Below are 24118 nucleotides of genomic sequence, written 5' to 3'. Positions count from 1 at the left end.
GAGAGGGAAGGACAGAGACACTTCTAAGACAGTTTTAAAGAAATAATTATGAGAAGAGGCAAATTAATTCTGGGGACTCATGTGATATATCTGTTTAAGAGAAAAAAAAATGAAGGCGGTTTCTGACCATAACCAGGCTGACAAAGCACAGTAATGTGGTTTCCTATGGGATTCAACTCCTCCTGCATTGCACAGGACACTTCAACAGCTGTCCTGACAAGCTCTAAGTAATGAACTTAATCCACCCTGTGCGAGCAATGGGGCAAAAGATTACAAAATCCATGTATGCAGTTGAGATGTGTTACGTTGGGACGCCCAGGATACAGCTCATCAAGCTCTCCTAGTGTTTAGACGCAAGATGGAAGAAGGAAGGGGGAAGACAGAGCAGAAGGTCTATTTAAATATGAAACTCCTAGGCTGAAAGAAAAGAAAAACATTTTAAAGAGCACTCAGTGAGACTCTGTCACCAGCATAGCTAATCACAGAATCACTGAGTGTTAGGGGCTGGAAGGGACCCCAAAATAGCATCCGGTCCAACCCCTGTGCCAGTGCAGGATCACCTGGGGCAGGTTTTGAATGTCTCCAGAGACTCCACTAACTCTCTGGGCAGCCTGCTCCAGGGCTCTGGCACACACAGTGAAAAGGTTTTCCCTTCTGTTCCTGTGGAACTTCCTCCTTTTATTCGTCGGACACAGCGAAGCCGCTGGGTCGTGTTGCTGCGGCAAGGTGACCCACCCTGTAGTTCAGGGCCTGGGTCTGTGCCTTCATGGCAGCCTGTTCCCTTGGCACCCTGTCAGCTTAACAGCCCTGTACTCGGGGCCTGTGTGACGAGTTGTGGAGCCCTCCATCCCCCTTCTGTCCCCAGCAGCAGCCCAAGGTCCCTGTAAGCAGGGCTGGGGAGGCTGCTTTAGGCAGCTAACAGGAACCAACCTTGCCTGGCCCTTAGGGGGCTGAGGTCAGTCCCTGGGCTCCTGAAGAGGTGGTGTTGCGCTGCTGCCAGGAGGGCCGGCCCGTAGGTGGGGCACGGGCCAGAGCCTGTGGCTCTCTGTGGGGCTTTTTGGGAGTGCTGCTGAGGCCTCACTCTGTCCTGTTGGCATCCTTTGTCAGGGTAGCCAGATCCTAGGCCCGATGTCTATCGTTAGCTCAATCGCAGAATTTCCTTGTCTGCTGTTCCTGTCCGTAAATTTTTGCCAGTGCTTCTGTAATAAAAAGGTTTTTATTTCTCCTGTAACTTGCAAGCTGGTGACCTCCTTAGGAGCACCACTGTGTTGTTCACAAAGTTCTTTGCTGTTGCAAAGCTGGGAGAAGTGTGAGGTTCAGCTGATGAAGTTTCTCTCTTTAGGGGTGTCTGCTCAGCCGTCCTCTTCCTGGATCTCGGAGCTTTGTCTCTCCCTGTTTGCGGTGCCCCGACAAGGACTTGTGCCGACACATCCTCGGGAAGCTGAAACCACCAAAGGGTTTAATGGGTGAGAGCAAAGCTCAGCTGTGTGCTGAAGCTGCAAACCTTGCCCAGAAGGCTGTCCCCGGCTCGGGGTGATAAAAAGAACAGGAGCGTAGCCGCTCGGCTGTCTTTCCTTCTGTGATGCCACAGGGGGGTGGGCGAGGATACAGCAGAGGAGCAGTGAGGGAGGGGTGAGGGCAGCCTCCCACAAAGGCTGCTTGCAGACCTGAAATGCCAAATGTTTGAAATGCCAGGACGTTCTTGGAGGGGAGGGAAAGCCCCGGGAAAGTGTAAGAGTGAGTGTGAGGTGTTCCAGCCAAGGAACAGCGGTGCTGCTTATTGAGAGATTGCAGAAGGGCAGTGATTTGTGTGCAGAAAGGCCTTGACGTGACCCCCCTCTGTTCTGTAGAAAGGCTTCTAGAGGAGAAAAGCACATCCTGAGCAGAGCCACGGGGGGGTGTGGGGTGTGGTTTGAAGCAGAAATAGCAACTGTCTCTCAATTAAAACAGTGGATTGTCTTTCATGTGTGTGTGGTGTGCTGTTTTTTCATTGACTGGAAAAAGCTCTGCAGGGAGACCAGCTGATCTGCTCCCGAGGCACAGCAGCACCGGACCTGCTGAGCGTTGGGGGCCTGTTAAGGAGGGTCTGCTGTCATCTGAAGTGGGCTTGGGGGTATGAAAGGGGAATTTGAGGGCAATAGGATGGCTATGGGAGGGGGTGGGGAAGCGCCGTGCGTCACAAGGGGGCGGGACTTGAGTGCAATAGGATGGCTATGGGAGGGGGCGGGGAAGCGCCGTGCGTCACAAGGGGGCGGGGCTTGAGTGCAATAGGATGGCTATGGGAGGGGGCGGGGAAAGGGCTGAGGGAGGTTGCAGGAGGCGGGGCAGGAGGACTGGAGGCGGGGCTGGAGGGCGACAATAGGATGGCTATGGTAGGGTCGGGGCTCGAGGAGGGCAGCAGGATGGCTATGGGGGGCTACGGAGTCCCTGTTGTGTCGGCACAAGGGCTACGGCTGCTGCGACGGTACAGCCTCGCCCTGCCAGCCTAGCAGGGGATCTCCTGCTTGGCTTATGTGGGCTCCAGGTAGGGTTTGATCTCTGTCAGTCAGGAAGGAAAGGCTGAAAAGGAAATTGCTCAGTCCACGCTTTTACCGAGGAGCTGAACCTTCTGCCAGTGTAGACTCCAAGTGAGCAGGTAGGTAAGCAAGCAGAAGTCCTCTGATGGGTATAATGGGAGTGGCAAAGAGACTTCCCTTGTTTCCAGTGTGGAAAACCTCTTGTTTGTCCCCTGACCCCAGGAGCTTCTCACAGGGGCTATGTTCCTCGCTAACAGCAAGGCTGCGCTCGGTCCTTGGGGATGCTGCAACCGGAGCAGAGAAGCTGTGTTCCTGGCAGTTCTCTCTTCACCTGGATCAGGATGAAGGTTCAGGCCATTGCTCTGCAGCTGGGCACTGCTGAGAGCTGCAGCTGGTGCCCAGATCAAAGATAGCTTTGTCTCTAAGGCCAGTGCTTCTCTGCAGAGGAACCAAGATTTCTCTGCAGGTGTTGCCCAGGGTTCCTCATCTGCTCAGAATGCCCAGCTCCAGTGCCAGGCTGATGTCACCTCACAGCCGTCACTCTGTCGGTGCTCGCCTAGGAGTGCCGGAAATCTTCCTGGAACTATTGGAGAAAAGGAAGCTTTGTCTGTCTCTGTTTGCAGTGCCCTGAGAAGGACTTGTACCGACACAGGCTCAGAAAGCTGAAACAAAACAATGAGAGCAACAGATGGAAGAGATAGACGGCCTTGGCTGCAGTGACCATGAAGCAGTTGAATTTAACATCCTCAGGGCAATCAGGAGGAAGTATTCCAAGCTCACGACCCTAGACTTTAGGCGTGCAGATTTTGATCGCTTCAGGGATCTGCTAGCCAAAGTGTCGTGGGACAAAGCCCTGGAGGGAAGAGGGACCCAGGACAGCTGGTCAGTATTCAAGGACCACCTCCTCTGTGTCCAGGAGCTCTGTGTACCAACAAAGAGAAAAGCAGGTAAGAATGCTAGGAGGCCTGCCTGGATGGGCAAGGAGCTACTGGACACACTATTACTTAAAAGGAAACTGTACAGGAAGTGGAGGGAAGGACAGGTAGAACAGGGGGCATACAAGGAAGCTGCCCGAGCAGCAAGAGTCCTGGTCAGGAAAGCCAAAGCAGAGTTTGAGTTGAATCTAGCCAGGGAGATTAAAGGGAATACTAAGAACTTTTACAGGTATATTAATGGGAAGAAGAAGACTAGGGAAGGTGTGGGCCCCCTCAGAAAAGAAAATGGTGACATGGTCACCTGTGATGAGGAAAAGGCTGAGGTACTTAATAACTTCTTTACCTCAGTCTTCACTGCAAGGGCCTCTAGCCACACTCCTGATGTTATGGAAGTCAAAGCCAGGGACAGGGAGGAAGAACTGCCCATTGTAAGTGCAGATCAGGTTCGTGATCATCTGAAGAACCTGAAAGTGTTCAAGTCCATGGGACCCGACGGGTTACACCCACGGGTGCTGAGAGAACTGGCAGATGAGGTTGCTAAACCCCTCTCTATTATATTTCAAAAGTCCTGGCAGTCTGGTGAAGTCCCCACAGACTGGAAAAGGGGAAACATTGCCCCCATCTTCAAAAAGGGCAAGAAGGAGGAACCAGGGAACTACAGGCCAGTCAGTCTCACCTCTGTGCCTGGAAAGATCATGGAACAGATCCTCCTGGAGTCACTACTCGCTCAAAAGAATAGTGAAGAGGTGATTGGGAACAGTCAGCATGGCTTTGCCAAGGGCAAATCCTGCCTGACCAACCTGGTGGCCTTCTATGAGCAGGTGACAAAATTAATAGCTGAGGGGAGAGCAACTGATGTCGTTTACCTGGACCTGAGCAAAGCCTTCGACACTGTCCCGCACCACATCCTGGTCTCCAAACTGGTGACACATGGGTTTGATTGGTGGACCACTAGATGGATAAGGAACTGGCTTGATGGCCGCACCCAAAGAGTGGCTGTCAATGGCTCCATGTCCCAGTGGAGGCCAGTGACAAGTGGAGTCCCTCAGGGATCAGTCCTGGGACCTGTCTTATTCAACATCTTTGTGGGGGACATGGACAGTGGCATTGAGTGCACCCTCAGCAAGTTTGCTGATGACACCAAGCTGTGTGGTGCAGCAGACACGCTGGAGGGAAGGGAGGCCATCCAGAGGGACCTTGACAGGCTGGAGAGGTGGGCACAGGCCAACCTCATGAAGTTCAATAAGAGCAAGTGCAGGGTCCTGCATCTGGGTCGAGGCAATCCCAGGCACAAATACAGGCTAGGCAGTGACTGGCTGGAGGATAGCCCTGAGGAGAGAGACTTGGGGGTGCTGGTGGACAAAAAGCTCAACATGAGCTCTCAGTGTGCACTTGCAGCCCGCAAAGCCAATCAGATCCTGGGCTGCATCAGGAGAAGTGTGGCTAGCAGGTCGAGGGAGGTGATCCTCCCCCTCTACTCAGCCCTGGTGAGACCCCACCTGGAGTACTGTGTCCAGTTCTGGAGCCCCTATTACAAGAGGGATGTGGAGGTGCTGGAACGTGTCCAGAGAAGGGCCACAAGGATGATCAGAGGGCTGGAGCACCTCTCCTATGAGGACAGACTGAAGGAGTTGGGGCTGTACAGTCTGCAGAAGAGAAGGCTCCGAGGTGACCTAATTGTCGCCTTCCAGTATCTGAAGGGGGCCTACAGGAAGGCTGGGGAGGGACTGCTCAGGATCTCAGGTAGTGATAGGACTAGGGGGAATGGAATGAAGCTGGAGGTGGGGAGATTCAGGCTGGATGTGAGGAGGAGGTTCTTCACCATGAGAGTGGTGAAACCCTGGAATGGGTTGTCCAGGGAGGTGGTCGAGGCCCCGTCCCTGGGGGTGTTTAAGAGCAGGCTGGATGAGGCTCTGTCCAGCCTGATCTAGTGTGGGGTGTCCCTGCCCATGGCAGGGGGGTTGGAACTAGATGATCCTTGTGGTCCCTTCCAACCCTGAATGAAACTATGAAACTAAGATTGCTTGATTGCCAGCAAGAAATGCACCAACTGCAAGGTGACTATGGGGTAGTAAATCCCAGAAGGTAAATCAACATTGCCAAATGGCAGTGTTTCCTCTTCACCATGGGTTACCCTATTAGAATATGTATTTCCAGCATAGAGGGGATCTTTGCTGCGTGACTAAGAGTGGGATCGTTCCAGTGGGAAACATCATCTGCTCCTGAGCCATTGGAATCTCTCCCAGAGAGATGCAGAGGTACTGTGCTGACAGGCAGAAGCAATCAGAAGGGTTTCAGGTTAGGGGTAGGTGTTGATTCTGGCCTAGAAACCCCTTAATGAGTTTTGTGCCTTGTTACCTGAGAAACAAAGTTTGTCCTGTTGTGTTTCCACCCCTAGAAAAAGCTGAAGAGCTTTGGTTCACCATGCTAAGTTGGCAGGGCAGGAAGACATCAGCGCCCAGCCTCCAGCCACGCCCGCTGGAACATGCTTTCCAATTAGTGCGCTACCTCTTAGGTTTCCAACCTGGGTATTCAAAGAACGCCGAGGAAAGTGGGGGCAGGTGCTTTTGCCAGGCAGCCTCCAATGAGCAGGCCCGGGGCAACGAGGAGGTGGCAGCAGCCAGCACATGCAGGCATTTCCTGGGGCTCAGTGAATGTTTAGAGCTCAGGGGCTCAGCCTGTGTTTCCGCTTCCTTTTCTTCAGCACAGGAGTTCGGTTTGGCTGTCCGGAGCCTTGCTCTGCACCCGAATGCCGTACCGAGCGTGAGGGAAAGATGAAGCAACACCCACGTAGGCACCCAGGGAAAAAGCGGAGGTTGTCTTAGGAGCCGGTTTGAGACAAAATTCACCCAACTCATTCTGCGGTGGTGTACGGGAAAGAGTCGGTAGGGGAAGCCGCAGGACAGCCTGCAGCAAAGCTCAGGACTTGTTCCCTCGCCTCTGCCTTCTGCACGTCTCCTCGTCGGCCGCCTGTAAGCGAGACGCTTCACCAGCTGGCTTGTTTGAAATCAGCAAAGTTATGGCATGGAAGTTATCTGGTAGGAGTCGTTGCTAAACAGATGTAGTTGAAGCTTTGTATCTTCCGTTCTCTCTACTAGTTATTCTAATCTTGCCCTGTTGGTTTAGCCCATCAGTTTTCATGTTCTCTTCATCTATTAGTAGCAGAAGAAAGGGCCCCTTGATTCCAGTATTTCTTGCTGTAGTTCAGAGGTAGAGTTGGCTTTCCCTCTGACCTTTTATACTTTTACTTTAAGTGGAACCCAAAACTGAATAGGATACTTTGTGTAAAGCTTGAGCAGCCCTTAACTTTCCAATTATTATACTGCATGCACTACTCCTTTGCAACATTCACAGGACTGTGGTGGTGTCAGATGGTTCACTTGCATTTAGCTCCTCAGGGGCCAGGTCTTCCTTTGGGCTGATAGTCTTGGCCAAAGCTGCAATGTTCAGTCCTTGCTGTGAAAGGCAGGAGGTTCATCAGGAGGTTTCCTTTCTGAGGAGGTTCCCCTCAGAAAGGAAACTGGTGACATGGTCACAAGTGATGAGGAAAAGGCTGAGGTGCTTAATAACTTCTTTACCTCAGTCTTCACTGCAAGGGCCTCTAGCCACACTCCTGATGTTATGGAAGTCAAAGCCAGGGACGGGGAGGAAGAACTGCCCATTGTAAGTGCAGATCAGGTTCGTGATCATCTGAAGAACCTGAAAGTGTTCAAGTCCATGGGACCCGACGGGATACACCCACGGGTGCTGAGAGAACTGGCAGAGGAGGTTGCTAAACCCCTCTCTATTATATTTCAAAAGTCATGGCAAGCTGGGGCAGTCCCCACAGACTGGAAAAGGGTAAACATTGCCCCCATCTTCAAAAAGGGCAAGAAGGAGGAACCAGGGAACTACAGGCCACTCAGTCTCACCTCTGTGCCTGGAAAGATCATGGAGCAGATCCTCCTGGAGTCACTACTCGCTCAAAAGAATAGTGAAGAGGTGATTGGGAACAGTCAGCATGGCTTTGCCAAGGGCAAATCCTGCCTGACCAACCTGGTGGCCTTCTATGAGCAGGTGACAAAATTAATAGATGAGGGGCGAGCAACTGATGTCATTTACCTGGACCCTGAGCAAAGCCTTCGACACTGTCCCGCACCACAGCCTGGTCTCCAAACTGGTGACACATGGGTGTGATGGGTGACCACTAGATGGATAAACACACCAATCCTCTGCAGGCAGCTAAGGGCATTTATCCAGGGGCAGCAGGCAGCCCCTGCTCCCCAAAAGCGCTCTCCTCAGGGAGAGGGACTTGGCTTCCTCAGGGAAAGAGGCGGCAGGCTGCTGATCTCAGGTCAATGCCAAGGGGCTTGGGGCTGGGGGGCAGCCTGTCCCCACCGCCCAGGGCAGCTCTGCCCCCTGTCTACCCTTGCAGTGAGGGCGCAGGGGAGGAGCAGGCTTTAGCTCCCCTTGGGCTTGGAGGTCTCCCAGCAAGACTAAACTGTGAAAATAAAGCGGGGGAGGTTCTCCCCGCGAGCGAGGGGCGAGGGTCCCAACGCCTCGGCCAAACCTTGCCCGGCCCTCTGGAGGGGCCCAAACCCTTCCAGCCTCAGGAGTGGGCATCTTGGCTCATGCTTCCAGTCACCTGGTGTGGCAGCACGGCTCCTGGGGCTGTGCCTGAGGGCTCTTTTGTGGTTTGATTTTCTCCTGGCCGAGGTGTGGGGGGGGGCTCCTTGTGCCCGGCCAGAGCTTCCTACTGCACTACATTTCCAAGATCCTCCTCCCCTCAGTCTAGGATAGAGCTTCTTACAGCCCTTCTCAAAGCACTTTAACTTTGTGGACTAACAAATAACCTATTTATTATCAGCTGGTGGTTACTGCAACTTGTGTCATTTTATAATAGTCACATAAAGGGGGGGGGGGAGGGGAGGTGGGGGGAGTGTGGGTGGTTAGAGGAGAGGAGAAAGCAAAGCAACCAACAAGCACCACAACAGCTACCAAAAACCAGACACGACCTTCTCAGAGCTGTGACCAAAGTCGGGATGTGATTGTTGGAATAAAGACTGGAAAAGATTTTTTTATTTAAAAAACTTTAAAAAAAAAAAAAAAAAAAAAAAAAAAAAAAGGGGACACAGTCTCAAGCTGTGCCAGGGGAGGTTCAGACTCGAGGTGAGGAGGAAATTCTTCACCGAGCGAGTCATTTGGCATTGGAACCGGTTGCCCAGGGAGGTGGTTGAGTCATCAACCCTGGAGGCGTTCAAGGGGAGATTGGACGTGGCACTTGGTGCCATGGTCTAGTCATGGGGTCTGTGTTGATAGGTTGGACTCGATGATCCTCGAGGTCCTTTCCAACCTAAGTGATACTGTGATACTGTGATACTGTGAACTGGCTTGATGGCCACACCCAAAGAGTGGCTGTCAATGGCTCCATGTCCCAGTGGAGGCCAGGGACAAGCAGAGTCCCTCAGGGATCAGTCCTGGGACCTGTCTTGTTCAACATCTTTGTGGGGGACATGGACAGTGGCATTGAGTGCACCCTCAGCAAGTTTGCTGATGACACCAAGCTGTGTGGTGCAGCAGACAGCTGGAGGGAAGGGAGGCCATCCAGAGGGACCTGGACAGGCTGGAGAGGTGGGCACAAGCCAACCTCATGAAGTTCAATAAGAGCAAGTGCAGGGTCCTGCATCTGGGTCGAGGCAATCCCAGGCACAAATCCAGGCTGGGCAGGGACTGGCTGGAAAGCAGCCCTGAGGAGAGAGACTTGGGGGTGCTCGTGGACGAAAAGCTCAACATGAGCTCTCAATGTGCACTTGCAGCCCGCAAAGCCAATCAGATCCTGGGCTGCATCAGGAGAAGTGTGGCCAGCAGGTCGAGGGAGGTGATCCTCCCCCTCTGCTCAGCCCTGGTGAGACCCCACCTGGAGTACTGTGTCCAGTTCTGGAGCCCCTATTACAAGAGGGATGTGGAGGTGCTGGAACGTGTCCAGAGAAGGGCCACAAGGATGATCAGAGGGCTGGAGCACCTCTCCTATGAGGACAGACTGAAGGAGTTGGGGCTGTTCAGTCTGCAGAAGAGAAGGCTCCGAGGTGACCTAATTGTGTCCTTCCAGTATCTGAAGGGGGCCTACAGGAAGGCTGGGGAAGTTTGCTTTATTTTGTGCCTTTTTGGGGGTGAATCAAAGGGAGTGGGGGGGATTGTGGGTGGGCTGGTTCTGCCACGTGGGGCAGGGGGCTGCTGCAGTAGAGGAGCAAGTGAGCGAGGGCTGGGGGCCCCCCCCTAAAGTGCTGAAAATTCTCCGAGGGGACCACAATATCTTTAAAAGTGTAAGTACTGGGGTGAGGCGAGGCGGAGCCAAACCTCTGGTTTGCAGCTGGAGAGGGAGGGCTTGGAGTGACTGGTGCGTAAGAAAGCTTTGGAAACGACCCCTGTCTGCCCTCTCTGCTTCTAAAAGGCTTTTAGCATTGCAAAATAAAACCCACGTGGGGGCCCGGCTGCTGCCCACGCCCAGGGAGGTGCTCAGTGCTGCCACCCGGTGTGTAACGGCCGGCAGTGCAGCCGTGCCGCGGCGTGTGCCGCCCCGTGGGAGCTCAATGCTGCCATCCGGTGTGTAATGGCCGGCAGTGCAGCCGTGCCGCGGCGTGTGCCGCCCCGGGGGAGCTCAGTGCTGCCACCCGGTGTGTAACGGCCGGCAGTGCAGCCGTGCCGCGGCGTGTGCCGCACCGGGGGAGCTCATTTCTGCAGCCTAACTGCGCTGAATGCTCGAAAATTTTTAGGGGAAGAGCGGAGAGCTTGACTCGAGCGTCGCTATGGATCCGGCGCCTGCGCCCTAGGCCGGCTCTGCTCGCGCCAGGGGGCAGCGTCCCGGTGGTCGCTATGGATACGGCGCCTGCGCCCTAGGCCGGCTCTGCTCGCGCCAGGGGGCAGCGTCCCGGTGGTCGCTATGGATACGGCGCCTGCGCCCTAGCCCGGCTCTGCTCGCGCCAGGGGGCAGCGTCCCGGTCGTCGCTATGGATACGGCGCCTGCGCCCTAGCCCGGCTCTGCTGGCGCCAGGGGGCAGCGTCCCGGTGGTCGCTATGGATACGGCGCCTGCGCCGCAGCGGGTCCGGTCCAGCGCACGCGCCCTCCTCGCGGGCTGCGCCCCGCTTTTCTGGCCGGGGGGGCGGGCGCCGCGCTGAGCAGCTTTGGAGCCGGAGCGGTCGCCGAGAGCCCTGATTCGGCGCCTGACGCCGTTCTGTGCCCCAGGGTGCCTGCGAACCGCCGTCCTATGCCGGGGCAAGGGGTGCTGGCGCATTCGGGGAGCTCGCAGTGCGGTTTCCGGTGTCGCTGCCGGCCCGGGACTCCCAGGTGTGTTCCTTCCGGCGTCTGAAGGTGGTCTGGGGCCATCGGCAGGGCTTTTGGGGGTGACGGAGGAGGTCTGGGGACACCTAAAAGGGTCTGGGGATATGTAAAGTTCTCGTGGGGCCATCTGAAAGGGTCAAGGGTCGTGGGAGACAACTGGGAAACAACTGGGAGCACTGGGAGCATGACCCAGGAATTCCCAGTACCCCCCTCAGTCCCCCATTTCCCTCCACAGCCCTTTACAGCCTCCCAGTCCATTCCCACTATGTCCCCTCCCTGTCCCTCCAAGTCCCCTCCCACACTGTCCCACTCCCCTCCCAGTCCCTCCCTGTTTATTCCTGTCCCTCCCAGTGCCTCCCAATCCCTTCTACTCCTATCCCAGTATAGGAGACCAGTAGGGACCAGGAGGCACTGGGAGACATGCCTGGACCCGCTGGAGGCATTGCTGGAGCCCTGGGACACAACTGGAAGCAGTGGGAACCCAACTGGGAGCACTAGGGGTCCCTGGGAGGAGCTGGGAGACAACTGGGAGAGCACTGGGAGTATCTCCCCATGACCCCCAGTGCCCCCCTGAGCCCCTCCAGACCCCCCCAAAGTCTTTCCACAGTCTCTGAGTTCTTCCCAGTGCCATGTAGAGCCCTTCCCAGTACCTCCCAGTTAACCCTTAGAATTTCCCGGTGCCCCTCACTCCCCCCCAGTAACCTTCCCCCCCCAGATCCTTTCTCAGCCTCCCAGTACCTCCCAGTACTGTCCTGAGCCCCTCCCAGTGCCTCCCAGTCCTTTCCCAGTCTGGGAGGAGGCTGGCAGGGACTGAGAGGCACTGGGAGGGACTGGGAGCCATACCTGCAGCACCTGGAGTCAGTTCTGGAGCCCTGGGAGACAACTGGAAGCATCAAAAACCCAACTGGGAGCACTGAGAGTATGTCCCTGTCGTAGTTTGGGCTGGCTGCCCTCTGCTACAGGGGTGTTTCCTGTGTCCAGAAGTCCAGCCCAGTGGGTGGACACAGGAAATTAGGTTATTTCCTACCATGATCCCTTGCACCACTATAAGTTTCACGGCGGGGTCTGGCACTTGCTCTTTTCTTCCTCCTCCGTCAGCCGGTAACTGGGGGAGAGATCTCCTGGCTTTGGGCCTGGCTAGGCCCAAGGCCACGGGGGGATGGGCAGTCTCAGATCTGGCCAGCTGAGACTAGCCTAGCAGTGGGAGGGGGAAGAAGGAGCCCTGGGGGTCTCGGGTGTACCCTCAGGTAGGGATGGGATTTCTCTGGGTCTGTTTTGGGTTCTTTTCTCTTGTCACTGTATTTCTAGCTCTCTGCACGCACTCACTGTTCTATTTAAACTTTCCATCACTTTTGCAATCTGTTTGTCTGAGTCATTATTTCTGCGCGTGGTGGGGAGGGGGTTTGCCCCAACCCATTACAGTCCCCATAGCTCCCAGTGCCCCCCTGAGCCCCTCCAGACTGCCCCAAAGTCTTTCCGCAGTCTCTGAGTTTTTCCCGGTGCCATTCAGAGCCCTTCCCAGTACCTCCCAGTTAACCCATATAGTTCTCCAGTGCCCCTCACTCCCCCCCAGTAACCCTCCCCCCGCAGAGTCCTTCCACAGCCTCCCAGTACCTTCTAGTACTTCCCAGTAACCCCCAGTTCCTCCTAGTACCTCCCAGTCTCACATAATCAACCAGGTTTGAAGAGACCTCAGATCTCATCAATTCCCTCCTATGTCTGCATCCCTATCCCCTCCTCACAATTAAACCATGGCTCCAGGTGCCACATCCAGTTCTTTTTTGGAACACCTCCAGGGATGGGGACTCCACCACCTCCCTGGGCAGCACATTCCAATGGCCAATTCCTCTTTCTGGGATGAACTCTGTCCTCACCTCCAGCCTAAACCTCCCCTGGCACAGCTTGAGACTGTGTCCTCTTGTTCTGGTGCTGGGTGCCTGGGTGAACAGACCAAACCCCACCTGGCTACAACCTGCCCTCAGGTAGTTGTAGAGAGCAAGAAGGTCTCCCCTGAGCCTCCTCTTCTCCAGGCTAAGCAACCCCAACTCCCTCAGCCTTGCCTCACAGGGCTGTGCTCCAGACCCCTCCCCAGCTTTGTTGCCCTTCTCTGGACACCTTCCAGCATCTCAACATCTTTCCTAAACTGAGGGGCCCAGGAACTGGACACAGAACTCAAGGTGTGGCCTGACCAGTGCTGAGCACAGGGCAGAATGACCTCCCTGCTCCTGCTGGCCACACTGTTCCTGATGCAGGCCAGGATGTATTTAGCCTTCTTGGCCACCTGGGCACACTGCTGGCTCATGTTCAGCTGGTGTCAACCAGCACCCTCAGGTCCCTTTCAGCCTGGTTCCTCTCCAGCTAGTCTGACCCCAGCCTGTAGCAATGCCTGGGGTTGTTGTGGTAATGTGTAGAACCTGGCACTTGGATGTGTTCAATATCATGCCCTTGGACTCTGCCTGGAGGAAAGCAGAAAGTATCTATGGAAGGTTTCAGGACAGGAAAGAACAACAGGCTGCTGACGACGGAAGAACGGTCTGATGATAAAGAAGAGCTGACTGCAGTAAACAGCCTGAAGTGCGAGACAGAAGGACGCTCGCCTCCGTGCTGGAGAAGCTCAATCCCTCCCAGTCTCCTTCTCATCTTGCAGCGTGGCAGATTTCCCGGAGTGGGAAAGCCGAGCTGCGCTCTCTTTGGTCAGTGCAGTTTAGGTGGGAAGTGCTTCCACTGGCTCCATTGGTCCAGATCACCCCAGTTTGGGCTCTGTTTACTTTGGGGCCATTTGGGCCCATTTAGGGTCCTCTTTGGGACTTTTTTCCCAGTTGTTCCCAGTCCCTTCCAGTTCCTTCGGAGCTCTCTCACAGTTCTCCCCAGTGCCTCCCACTTGAGCCTCCACTACCTCTTAGTCTCTACCAGTTTCCTCCCAGTTTTCTTTCAGTCTCTGACAGTTTCCTCCTCCTTCCCTCCCAGATTCCACCTCGTGCCCTCCCAGTCCCTCCCAGTTTCTTCCCAGTCGCTTCCAGTTCTCTGCCAGTCCTTTGGTGGGAGGAAACTGTTGGGACCGGGAGGGCACCGGGAGGAGGCCATTACTGTGTAGTTTGGTAATACCGACGGCTGCAGCTGGTGCTGAGCTAAACAGAATGATCACAGAAGGCTTTTGCTCTGAAGCCAGAGCTGCCTGCTGGCGGAACGAACGTTTTTCTGACAGCTCTTGGAGGAACATTTCTGTACAGGTGTTCCCCAGGGCTCCTCAGCTGCTCAGAACTCAACGTGCTGCCTCGGAGGGGAATAAAACCCATGGAAAGCTGAGTGAGGTGCCAACGCAGGCACCGCCCCCGCAGCGTGTCACCGCCCCCGCAGCGTGTCACCGCCCCCGCAGCGTGTCACCGCCCCCGCAGCGTGGCACCGCCCCCGCAGCGTGGCACCGCCCCCGCAGCGTGGCACCGCCCCCGCAGCGTGGCACCGCCCCCCCAGCGTGTCACCGCCCCCCTCCAGCGTGTCACCGCCCCCCTCCAGCGTGTCACCGCCCCCCTCCAGCGTGGCACCGCCCCCCCAGCGTGGCACCGCCCCCCCCAGCGTGTCACCGCCCCCCCCAGCGTGGCACCGCCCCCCCAGCGTGGCACCGCCCCCCCAGCGTGGCACCGCCCCCCCCAGCGTGGCACCGCCCCCCTGCGTGGCACCGCCCCCCCCTGCGTGGCACCGCCCCCCTCCTGCGTGGCACCGCCCCCCCTCCTGCGTGGCACCGCCCCCCCAGCGTGGCACCTCCCCCCTCCAGCGTGGCACCGCCCCCCAAGCGTGGCACCGCCCCCCAGCGTGGCACCGCCCCCCCAGCGTGGCACCGCCCCCCCAGCGTGGCACCGCCCCCCCAGCGTGGCACCGCCTCCCCAGCGTGGCACCGCCCCCTCCAGCGTGGCACCGCCCCCACCAGCGTGTCACCGCCCCCCAGCCTGAACCCCACCCCCCAGCATGGCACCGCCCTCAACAACATGGCGCCAGATGCTTTAAAGTGGCTCAGTGCAGGGTTGTGGCTGGTAGAGGTTGGAGCTCTTCTGCTGTGTCCCAGGTCAGTGCCAGTCTCTGCTGCTTTGTGGGGTTTCTCTATAGCAGCCGCTGGAGCTGCGCGGGGCTTGGGGGGGTGGCCACCGGCGGGGCAGCGCGGGGCTTTTGGGGGGGGGAGGGGGGCGTGTCCGGGCTTGGCCGGCGGGGCTCTGCGGGGGTGGCGGCTGCTGCCTCAACCGTACCTAGAGGCCCCGTGGGAGCTCAATGCTGCCACCCTGTGTGTAATGGCAGGCAGTGCAGCCGTGCCGCGGCGTGTGCCGCCCCGGGGGAGCTCAATGCTGCCACCCGGTGTGTAATGGCCGGCAGTGCAGCCGTACCGCGGCGTATAGCGCCCCGTGGGAGCTCAGTGCTCAACCCTGTGTGTAATGGCCGGCAGTGCAGACGTGCCGCGGCGTGTGCCGCCCTGGGGGAGCTAATTTCTGCAGCCTAACTGCGCTGACTGCTCGAAAATTCTTAGGGGAAGAGCGGAGGGCTTGACTCGAGCGTCGCTATGGATCCGGCGCCTGCGCCCTAGCCCGGCTCTGCTCGCGCCAGGGGGGCAGCGTCCCGGTGGTCCCTATGGACACGGCGCCTGCGCCGCAGCGGGTCCGGTCCCGGTGTCGCTGCCGGCCCGGGACTCCCAGGTGTGTTCCTTCCGGCGTCTGAAGGTGGTCTGGGGCCATCGGCAGGGCTTTTGGGGGTGACGGAGGAGGTCTTGGGGACACCTAAAAGGGTCTGGGGATATGTAAAGTTCTCGTGGGGCCATCGGAAAGGGTCAAGGGTCGTGGAGAGGCAGCTGGGCACCTCCGACGGACCCTTTGGGAGGTCTCTGCAGGCTCCCGTGGGAGCTGGGGGTGTCTCGGGGTGGGTTTGGGTTTGGGTTTGTGCTGCAGACAGCGTTGATAATGAGTTAGAGAAAGACACACAAGAGACTCAGTAAGTCTCTTGTATCGTGCTTCTATTCTGGCGCCTGACACAGGTAGGATCATTTCAAAAGAGCTGTGTGTCTTCAGAGAGGTTTGGGCAAACTTTTATACAAAAAGTTATCTGTCTATAATGACAGAGGTCCAGATGCTGCCTATCTATACAAAGCTTATCTATCTAAAAGAGCAGAAGTACACATATCATGCAGGTGTCCTTTATCGTATACAAAAGAGCATCTTGTCCAAGACTAACAGAAATGAATCACTGACAAATCCTGTTATTCCTTCTCTATCCAAAGGCTGTCTGCCAGCCCCTCTCCCCCTCCCTGCGTCCCAGCATTTCAGCTAACAAGCGGAAAATTCTTATCAACTCTGTGGTTCTGTTGATGAGACTTTTCTGTTCATCAATTCCCCCCTTTCTCACAGCCAACAGTATATTCCTATACTATATTTTCTTAAGTCAAACTTTGGACCCAGGCTTTCTGAGCTATCTTTCCCACGCTGACACTTGTGGAAGTTACTCTCAGATGTAGTCACCCAGTCTGATGCCCCCCAAGTCCAATTCATTGAGGCTTCCCCAAATAAAGGGGTCCTCATTTGGCCTCGAGGAAGTTCAGTGCATATCCAACAGTTAGAGAGATTAGTTTGCAAAGCCAATTCTTGCCTAACGTGTAAGTACATATTGCCTTCCCATCCCTCAATTTCCTTGCTGTGCTGCAAAGATTTTGAGAGGAATTTCTAGGTATTAACTACAGCCAGGGCAATCCTTCAAGTGCCCTAGGAATGCAGTGAAAACCTTTTGGGAATTGTTCCTGCTCTGGTACTCCTCAAGCTATGAGGAGCTCTTCAGGGCAGCTCCAAGGTTAGGTTTGGATTCTCCTGGAGTCTCACACAGAACGACTCTCACGATTCCAGTGGTCTAATTTCATAGCTGCATTTTCTTCTCTCTGCCTAGGTGACAGGACGACCTCACTAATGAAGAGAGATAGCCTGAGCTCTGCAGGAACCTTGAACCCAAGCAGCCAGTGCCTTCTGTGAGTACAAGCTGTCCTTGCTCAACGTGGAAGTAGTTGAGAGCTGAAGCCAGACCACACCATAATTCCCTCAGCTTCCTCTTCTGCAGATTAAACAGTCCCAGTTCCTTCAGCCACTCCTCCTAAGGCTTGTTATCCAGACCCCTCACCAGCTTTGTGGCCCTTCTCTGGACTCACTCTCTCACAAGGGGTGTCCTGGGGAACACCACTCGTGCCCGGCCGGCCACCGGCTGGGTTTAACTCTGTTCCCCACCGCTCTTGGGGCCCGGCCATCCATCCTGTTCTGCTGTCCAGCAGTCCCTTTGAAAAAAAATCCATCTGAAAAAAGAAGTAGCAGAGAAGGAAAGCTGAAGCTGCAAAGATTGCAGTCCCCTCAGTTCTGGTTGTAGCCAGGTGGGGGTTGGTCTCTTCTCCCAAGCAAGCAGCACCAGAACAAGAGGACACAGTCTCAAGCTGTGCCAGGGGAGGTTTAGGCTGGATGTTAGGAAGAGGTTTACAGCTTGGCCAAAGACTCTTCTGATCCCTGTCTTCTGGTCGTGACCAGCAGCGTGCACGGGTGGCCAAGAAGGCCACTGGCAACCTGGCCAATATCAGGATCAGAGTGGCCAGCAGGAGCAGGGAGGTCATTCTGCCCCTGCACTTGGCACTGGTTAGGGCACACCTTGAGTCCCGTGTCCAGTTCTGGGCCCCTCCGTTTAAGCAAGACGTTGAGTTGCTGGAAGGTGTCCGGAGAAGGGCAACAAAGCTGGGGAGGGGTTTGGAGCACAGGCCTGTGAGGAGAGGCTGAGGGAGCTGGGGTTGCTTAGCCTGGAGAAGAGGAGGCTCAGGGGAGACCTTCTTGCTCTCTGCAACTCCCTGAAGGGAGGTTGTAGCCAGGTGGGGGTTGGTCTCTTCATCCAGGCAAGCAGCACCAGAACAAGAGGACACAGTCTCAAGCTGTGGCAGGGGAGGTTTAGGCTAGAGGTTAGGAAGAGGTTCTGCACAGAGAGAGTGATTGCCCATTGGAGTGGGCTGCCCAGGGAGGTGGTGGAGTCACCATCTTTGGAGGTGTTCAGGAGGAGACTGGATAGGGTGCTTGGTTGCATGGTTTAGTTGATTAGGTGGTGTTGGATGATAGGTTGGACACGATGATCTTGAAGGTCTCTTCCAACCTGTTCCGGTCCATTCCATTCCAACACCATCTAATCAACTAAACCACGGCACTGAGTGCCTCATCCAGTCTCTTTCTAAACACTTCCAGTGATGGTGACTCCACCACCTCCCTGGGCAGCACATTCCAAAGGCCAATCTCTCTTTCAACCTGCTCTATTCTATTCTATGAAGACCTTCTTCCTAACATCCAGGTTTAATTGGTGAGAGCAACAGACTTGGTTGCTGCCACCCGCTGCTAAGGGGTCTGAGTGGCCCCCAAATGGGGTTTGGAGGCAGGAAAAGGTTTCTTTTGGCATGAGAAGGGGTTTTGTGGGCATCTAGAAGGGGTGTGGAGCCCCCTGAAAGGGTCTGGGATAGTGTCAGGGGGTTCTGGGCTGGTCTACCAGCGGGTCTGGGGACATTAGAAGCGTCTGGGGGTACCTAAAACGGAGCTGGGCGTATGAGATGGGGGGTTTGGGTGCCTCCAAAGGGGTTTTGTGGGCATCTAAGTTGGGGAATCTGGGGGGGTCCTGAAGGAGTTGGGGGGTTCTCCTCAAGCTATGAGCAGACACACAGACAGCTGTTAACGGACTTTCTTTGATCATTCCAGGTCTGGTGTGCTGGGACTGGCAGGACCTTCCTGAGCTGTCCACGTACAGTTTCTGTCGACACTCTTCAGCTCGTACATCCGGTTTGCTGACAGAGGGTGTGGGGTTTGTGGGGCCCGGCAGCGAGACTTTTCCAAAGAGGAGCTCTTCAGGGCAGCTCCAAGGTTAGGTTTGGATTCTCCTGGAGTCGCACACAGAACGAGTCTCACGATTCCAGTGGTCTAATTTCATAGCTGCATTTTCTTCTCTCTGCCTAGGTGACAGGACGACCTCACTAATGAAGAGAGATAGCCTGAGCTCTGCAGGAACCTTGAACCCAAGCAGCCAGTGCCTTCTGTGAGTACAAGCTGTCCTTGCTCAACGTGGAACTAGTTGAGAGCTGAAGCCAGACCACACCGTAATTCCCTCAGCTTCCTCTTCTGCAGATTAAACAGTCCCAGTTCCTTCAGCCACTCCTCCTAAGGCTTGTTATCCAGACCCCTCACCAGCTTTATGGCCCTTCTCTGGACTCACTCTCTCACAAGGGGTGTCCTGGGGAACACCACTCGTGCCCGGCCGGCCACCGGCTGGGTTTAACTCTGTTCCCCACCGCTCTTGGGGCCCAGCCATCCATCCTGTTCTGCTGTCCAGCAGTCCCTTTGAAAAAAAATCCATCTGAAAAAAGAAGTAGCAGAGAAGGAAAGCTGAAGCTGCAAAGACTGCAGTCCCCTCAGTTCTGGTTGTAGCCAGGTGGGGGTTGGTCCCTTCTCCCAGGCAAGCAGCACCAGAGCAAGAGGACACAGTCTCAAGCTGTGCCAGGGGAGGTTTAGGCTGGATGTTAGGAAGAAGGTCTTCATAGAATAGAATAGAGCAGGTTGAAAGAGAGATTGGCCTTTGGAATGTGCTGCTCAGGGAGGTGGTGCCCAGGGAGTCACCATCACTGGAAGTGTTTAGAAAGAGACTGGATGAGGCACTCAGTGCCATGGTTTAGTTGATTAGATGGTGTTGGAATGGAATGGTATGGAATGGAACGGAATAGAAAAGAATAGACCAGACCGAGTTGGAAGAGACCTTCAAGATCATCGTGTCCAACCTATCATCCAACACCACCTAATCAACTAAACCATGCAACCAAGCACCCTATCCAGTCTCCTCCTGAACACCTCCAAAGATGGTGACTCCACCACCTCCCTGGGCAGCCCATTCCAATGGGCCATCACTCTCTCTGTGCAGAACCTCTTCCTAATGTCTAGCCTAAACCTCCCCTGGTGCAGCCTGAGACTGTGTCCTCTTGTTGGGCCCGGTGATGATCAAAGTTCTTTTCCAAGCTGCTTACTCCTGTTTGGTTTTATTCTCCTGCATGAATTGTCAGTTCAAAGCACTCGAGAGAAATGGTGTGATGGCTGTGCTGCAAAGCATCAGACTGGGGACCGAAAGACAACCTCCTGTGGATCGATGTACCGGGATATTCCAGGAACCTCTGTGCTGCCATAGACCTGGACTTAAACTCGTTCCAGATGCCGCGGTGTGTTCCACATGACAATTGCACTCGGCACGTGAAGAGTGGCCAAGAGACTTCCCTTGTTTCCTTTGTGGAAGGCTTTTGTGTGTCCCCCGGCCCCGGGGGCCGTGTTCCTCTCGGGCAGGCTGAGGACGAGGCTGCCCTCGGCAGCAGGCGTGCCGCAAGCGGAGCGGCGAAGCTGTGTTCCTGGCAGTTCTCTCTCCGCCTGGATCAGGACAAAGGTGCCGGCCGACAAGGACTTGCACTGACACAGGGTCAGAGAGCTGAGAGCACCAAAGGGTTTAATTGGTGAGAGCAACAGACTTGGTTGCTGCCACCCGCTGCTAAGTGGCCCCCTAATGGGGTTTGGAGGCAGGTAAAGGTTTCTTTTGGCGTGTGAAGGGGTTTTGTGGGCATCTAGAAGGGGTGTGGAGCCCCCTGAAAGGGTCTGGGATAGTGTCAGGGGGTTCTGGGCTGGTCCACCAGCGGGTCTGGGGACATTGGAAGCATCTGGGGGTACCTAAAGTGGAGCTGGGTGTTTCAGATGGGGGGTTTGGGTGCAACCAAAGGGGTTTTGTGGGCATCTAAGTTGGAGAATCTGGGGGGGTCCTGAAGGAGTTGGGGGGTTCTCAGTGAGGTTTTGGAGTCTCTATGGAGTCCCTGTTGTATCTTGGGTCTGCTGTGGGATTGGTAGTGACTGGGTGCTCCGGTTTTGGTGGCTCCAGGGCAGCAGGTACCCACAGGGCTGTGCCTTGCTTTATGTTCCCCAGCTGTGGGCCAAGCAGGAGCCCCAGGGGAAGGGAATTTCAGCATGTGGCGGGTGATAGTGGAGGCGACTTCCTGACAAAATGGCTTTGGGGGTTTGGTTAGGTCTTGTTTTTATGGTTGACTCACTCTTGCTTTCTTTCCTTTTTTTTCAGGGAGCTTAACTGCTTTGCCTGAGGACCAGTTGCAGATTTGTATTCGGCCTCAGCCACAAGCCCTGACACGGAGCGGGGTGCTTTGGTGTCAGAATGTGGAGCTGTTGGAAACCCAATTGCTCACTGAAAAAAAGAAAAGGAATAATTTGTCATAAAAAAATCCCCACAGTTCCTGTAAGCTTTCGAGTTCCTACTTAATAATATAAAGCAGTTTGTGGTTTGGTTGGTTTGGTTTTTTTCTTGTTGTGCTGCAAAGATTTTGATAGGAATTTCTAGGTATTAACTACAGCCAGAGCAAGCCTCTACTTGCCCTGGGAACGCAGTGAAAACCTTTTGGGAATTGGTTCTGCTCTGTTACTCCTCAAGCTATGAGCAGACGCACAGACAGTTGTTAACAGAGTTTCTTTGTGCATTCCAGGTCTGGTGTGTTCAGACCGGCAGGATCTTCCTGGGCCATCCGATTACGGTTTCCGTTGACACTTTTCAGCCCTTACATCCGGTTTGCCGACAGAGGACGTTGGTTTGTGGGCCCTGGCAGCGACAGTTTTCCAAAGAGGAGCTCTAAGGCCAGCTGCAAGGTTAGGTTTGGATTCTCCTGGGGTGCCTGTGCTTGAAAGCCCCCCAGAGGCCGTGCAGAGTGGTGCTCGCAGTAGCTCTGTGCAAGTCTGCCGTGGGCTCAGGAGGCCAGTATCTAGAGAGAGGGAAGGACAGAGACACTTCTAAGACAGTTTTAAAGAAATAATTATGAGAAGAGGCAAATTAATTCTGGGGACTCATGTGATATATCTGTTTAAGAGAAAAAAAAAATGAAGGAGGTTTCTGACCATAACCAGGCTGACAAAGCACAGTAATGTGGTTTCCTATGGGATTCAACTCCTCCTGCATTGCACAGGACACTTCAACAGCTGTCCTGACGAGCTATAAGTAATGAACTTAATCCACCCTGTGCAAGCAATGGGGCAAAAGATTACAAAATCCATGTATGCAGTTGAGATGTGTTACGTTGGGACGCCCAGGATACACCTCATCGAGCTCTCCTAGTGTTTAGACGCAAGATGGAAGAAGGAAGGGGGAAGACAGAGCAGAAGGTCTATTTAAATATGAAACTCCTAGGCTGAAAGAAAAGAAAAACATTTTAAAGAGCACTCAGTGAGACTCTGTCACCAGCATAGCTAATCACAGAATCACTGAGTGTTAGGGGTTGGAAGGGACCCCAAAATAGCATCCGGTCCAACCCCTGTGCCAGTGCAGGATCACCTGGGGCAGGTTTTGAATGTCTCCAGAGACTCCACTAACTCTCTGGGCAGCCTGCTCCAGGGCTCTGGCACACACAGTGAAAAGGTTTTCCCTTCTGTTCCTGTGGAACTTCCTCCTTTTATTCGTCGGACACAGCGAAGCCGCTGGGTCGTGTTGCTGCGGCAAGGTGACCCACCCTGTAGTTCAGGGCCTGGGTCTGTGCCTTCATGGCAGCCTGTTCCCTTGGCACCCTGTCAGCTTAACAGCCCTGTACTCGGGGTCTGTGTGACGAGTTGTGGAGCCCTCCATCCCCCTTCTGTCCCCAGCAGCAGCCCAAGGTCCCTGTAAGCAGGGCTGGGGAGGCTGCTTTAGGCAGCTAACAGGAACCAACCTTGCCTGGCCCTTAGGGGGCTGAGGTCAGTCCCTGGGCTCCTGAAGAGGTGGTGTTGCGCTGCTGCCAGGAGGGCCGGCCCGTAGGTGGGGCACGGGCCAGAGCCTGTGGCTCTCTGTGGGGCTTTTTGGGGGTGCTGCTGAGGCCTCACTCTGTCCTGTTGGCATCCTTTGTCAGGGTAGCCAGATCCTAGGCCCGATGTCTATCGTTAGCTCAATCGCAGAATTTCCTCGTCTGCTGTTCCTGTCCGTAAATTTTTGCCAGTGCTTCTGTAATAAAAAGGTTTTTATTTCCCCTGTAACTTGCAAGCTGGTGACCTCCTTAGGAGCACCACTGTGTTGTTCACAAAGTTCTTTGCTGTTGCAAAGCTGGGAGAAGTGTGAGGTTCAGCTGATGAAGTTTCTCTCTTTAGGAGTGTCTGCTCAGCCGTCCTCTTCCTGGATCTCGGAGCTTTGTCTCTCCCTGTTTGCGGTGCCCCGACAAGGACTTGTGCCGACACATCCTCGGGAAGCTGAAACCACCAAAGGGTTTAATGGGTTTGAGACAAAATTCACCCAACTCCTTCTGCGGTGGTGTACGGGAAAGAGTCGGTAGGGGAAGCCGCAGGACAGCCTGCAGCAAAGCTCAGGACTTGTTCCCTCGCCTCTGCCTTCTGCACGTCTCCTCGTCGGCCGCCTGTGAGCGAGACGCTTCGCCAGCTGGCTTGTTTGAATTCAGCAAAGTTATGGCATGGAAGTTGTCTGGTAGGAGTCGTTGCTAAACAGATGTAGTTGAAGCTTTGTATCTTCCGTTCTCTCTACTAGTTATTCTAATCTTGCCCTGTTGGTTTAGCCCATCAGTTTTCATGTTCTCTTCATCTATTAGTAGCAGAAGAAAGGGCCCCTTGATTCCAGTATTTCTTGCTGTAGTTCAGAGGTAGAGTTGGCTTTCCCTCTGACCTTTTACACTTTTACTTTGTGTTAAGTGGAACCCAAAACTGAATAGGATACTTTGTGTAAAGCTTGAGCAGCCCTTAACTTTCGAATTATTATACTGCATGCACTACTGCTTTGCAACATTCACAGGACTGTGGTGGTGTCAGACAGTTCACTTGCATTTAGCTCCTCAGGGGCCAGGCCTTCCTTTGGGCTGATAGTCTTGGCCAAAGCTGCAATGTTCAGTCCTCGCTGTGAAAGGCAGGAGGTGCTGGCTGGGCAGTTTGCTTTATTTTGTGCCTTTCTGGGGGCGAATCAAAGGGAGTGGGGGGATTGTGGGTGGGCTGGTTCTGCCACGTGGGGCAGGGGGCTGCTGCAGCAGAGGAGCAGGTGAGCGAGGGCTGGGGGCCCCCCCCTAAAGTGCTGAAAATTCTCCGAGGGGACCACACTATCTTTAAAAGTGTAAGTACTGGGGTGAGGCGAGGCGGAGGCAAACCTCTGGTTTGCAGCTGGAGAGGGAGGGCTTGGAGTGACTGGTGCGTAAGAAAGCTTTGGAAAGGACCCCTGTCTGCCCTCTCTGCTTCTAAAAGGCTTTTAGCATTGGAAAATAAAACCCACGTGGGGGCCCGGCTGCTGCCCACGCCCAGGGAGGTGCTCAGTGCTGCCACCCGGTGTGT

The 24118-nt window shown here is 55.0% G+C and overlaps 1 long non-coding RNA gene across 1 annotated transcript; it reads left to right on the top strand.

The window, feature by feature from the left end:
- The first annotated feature begins 18508 nt into the window (after positions 1–18508).
- On the top strand, positions 18509–23585 carry LOC137455171 (uncharacterized). Its single transcript, XR_010990785.1, has 6 exons — positions 18509–18664; positions 18758–18836; positions 19852–20356; positions 20901–21074; positions 21319–21478; positions 22940–23585. It is a non-coding gene; the product is annotated as an uncharacterized lncRNA (long non-coding RNA).
- The last annotated feature ends 533 nt before the right edge of the window (positions 23586–24118 follow it).

The sequence above is a fragment of the Melanerpes formicivorus genome, unplaced genomic scaffold (assembly GCF_026170545.1).
Source record: "Melanerpes formicivorus ecotype bairdi unplaced genomic scaffold, bMelFor1.0.p_v2 SCAF_92, whole genome shotgun sequence".
Lineage (NCBI taxonomy): Eukaryota > Metazoa > Chordata > Aves > Piciformes > Picidae > Melanerpes > Melanerpes formicivorus.
Note: the sequence above shows the minus strand (reverse complement) of the source record. Positions and strands in the feature narration are given on the sequence as shown.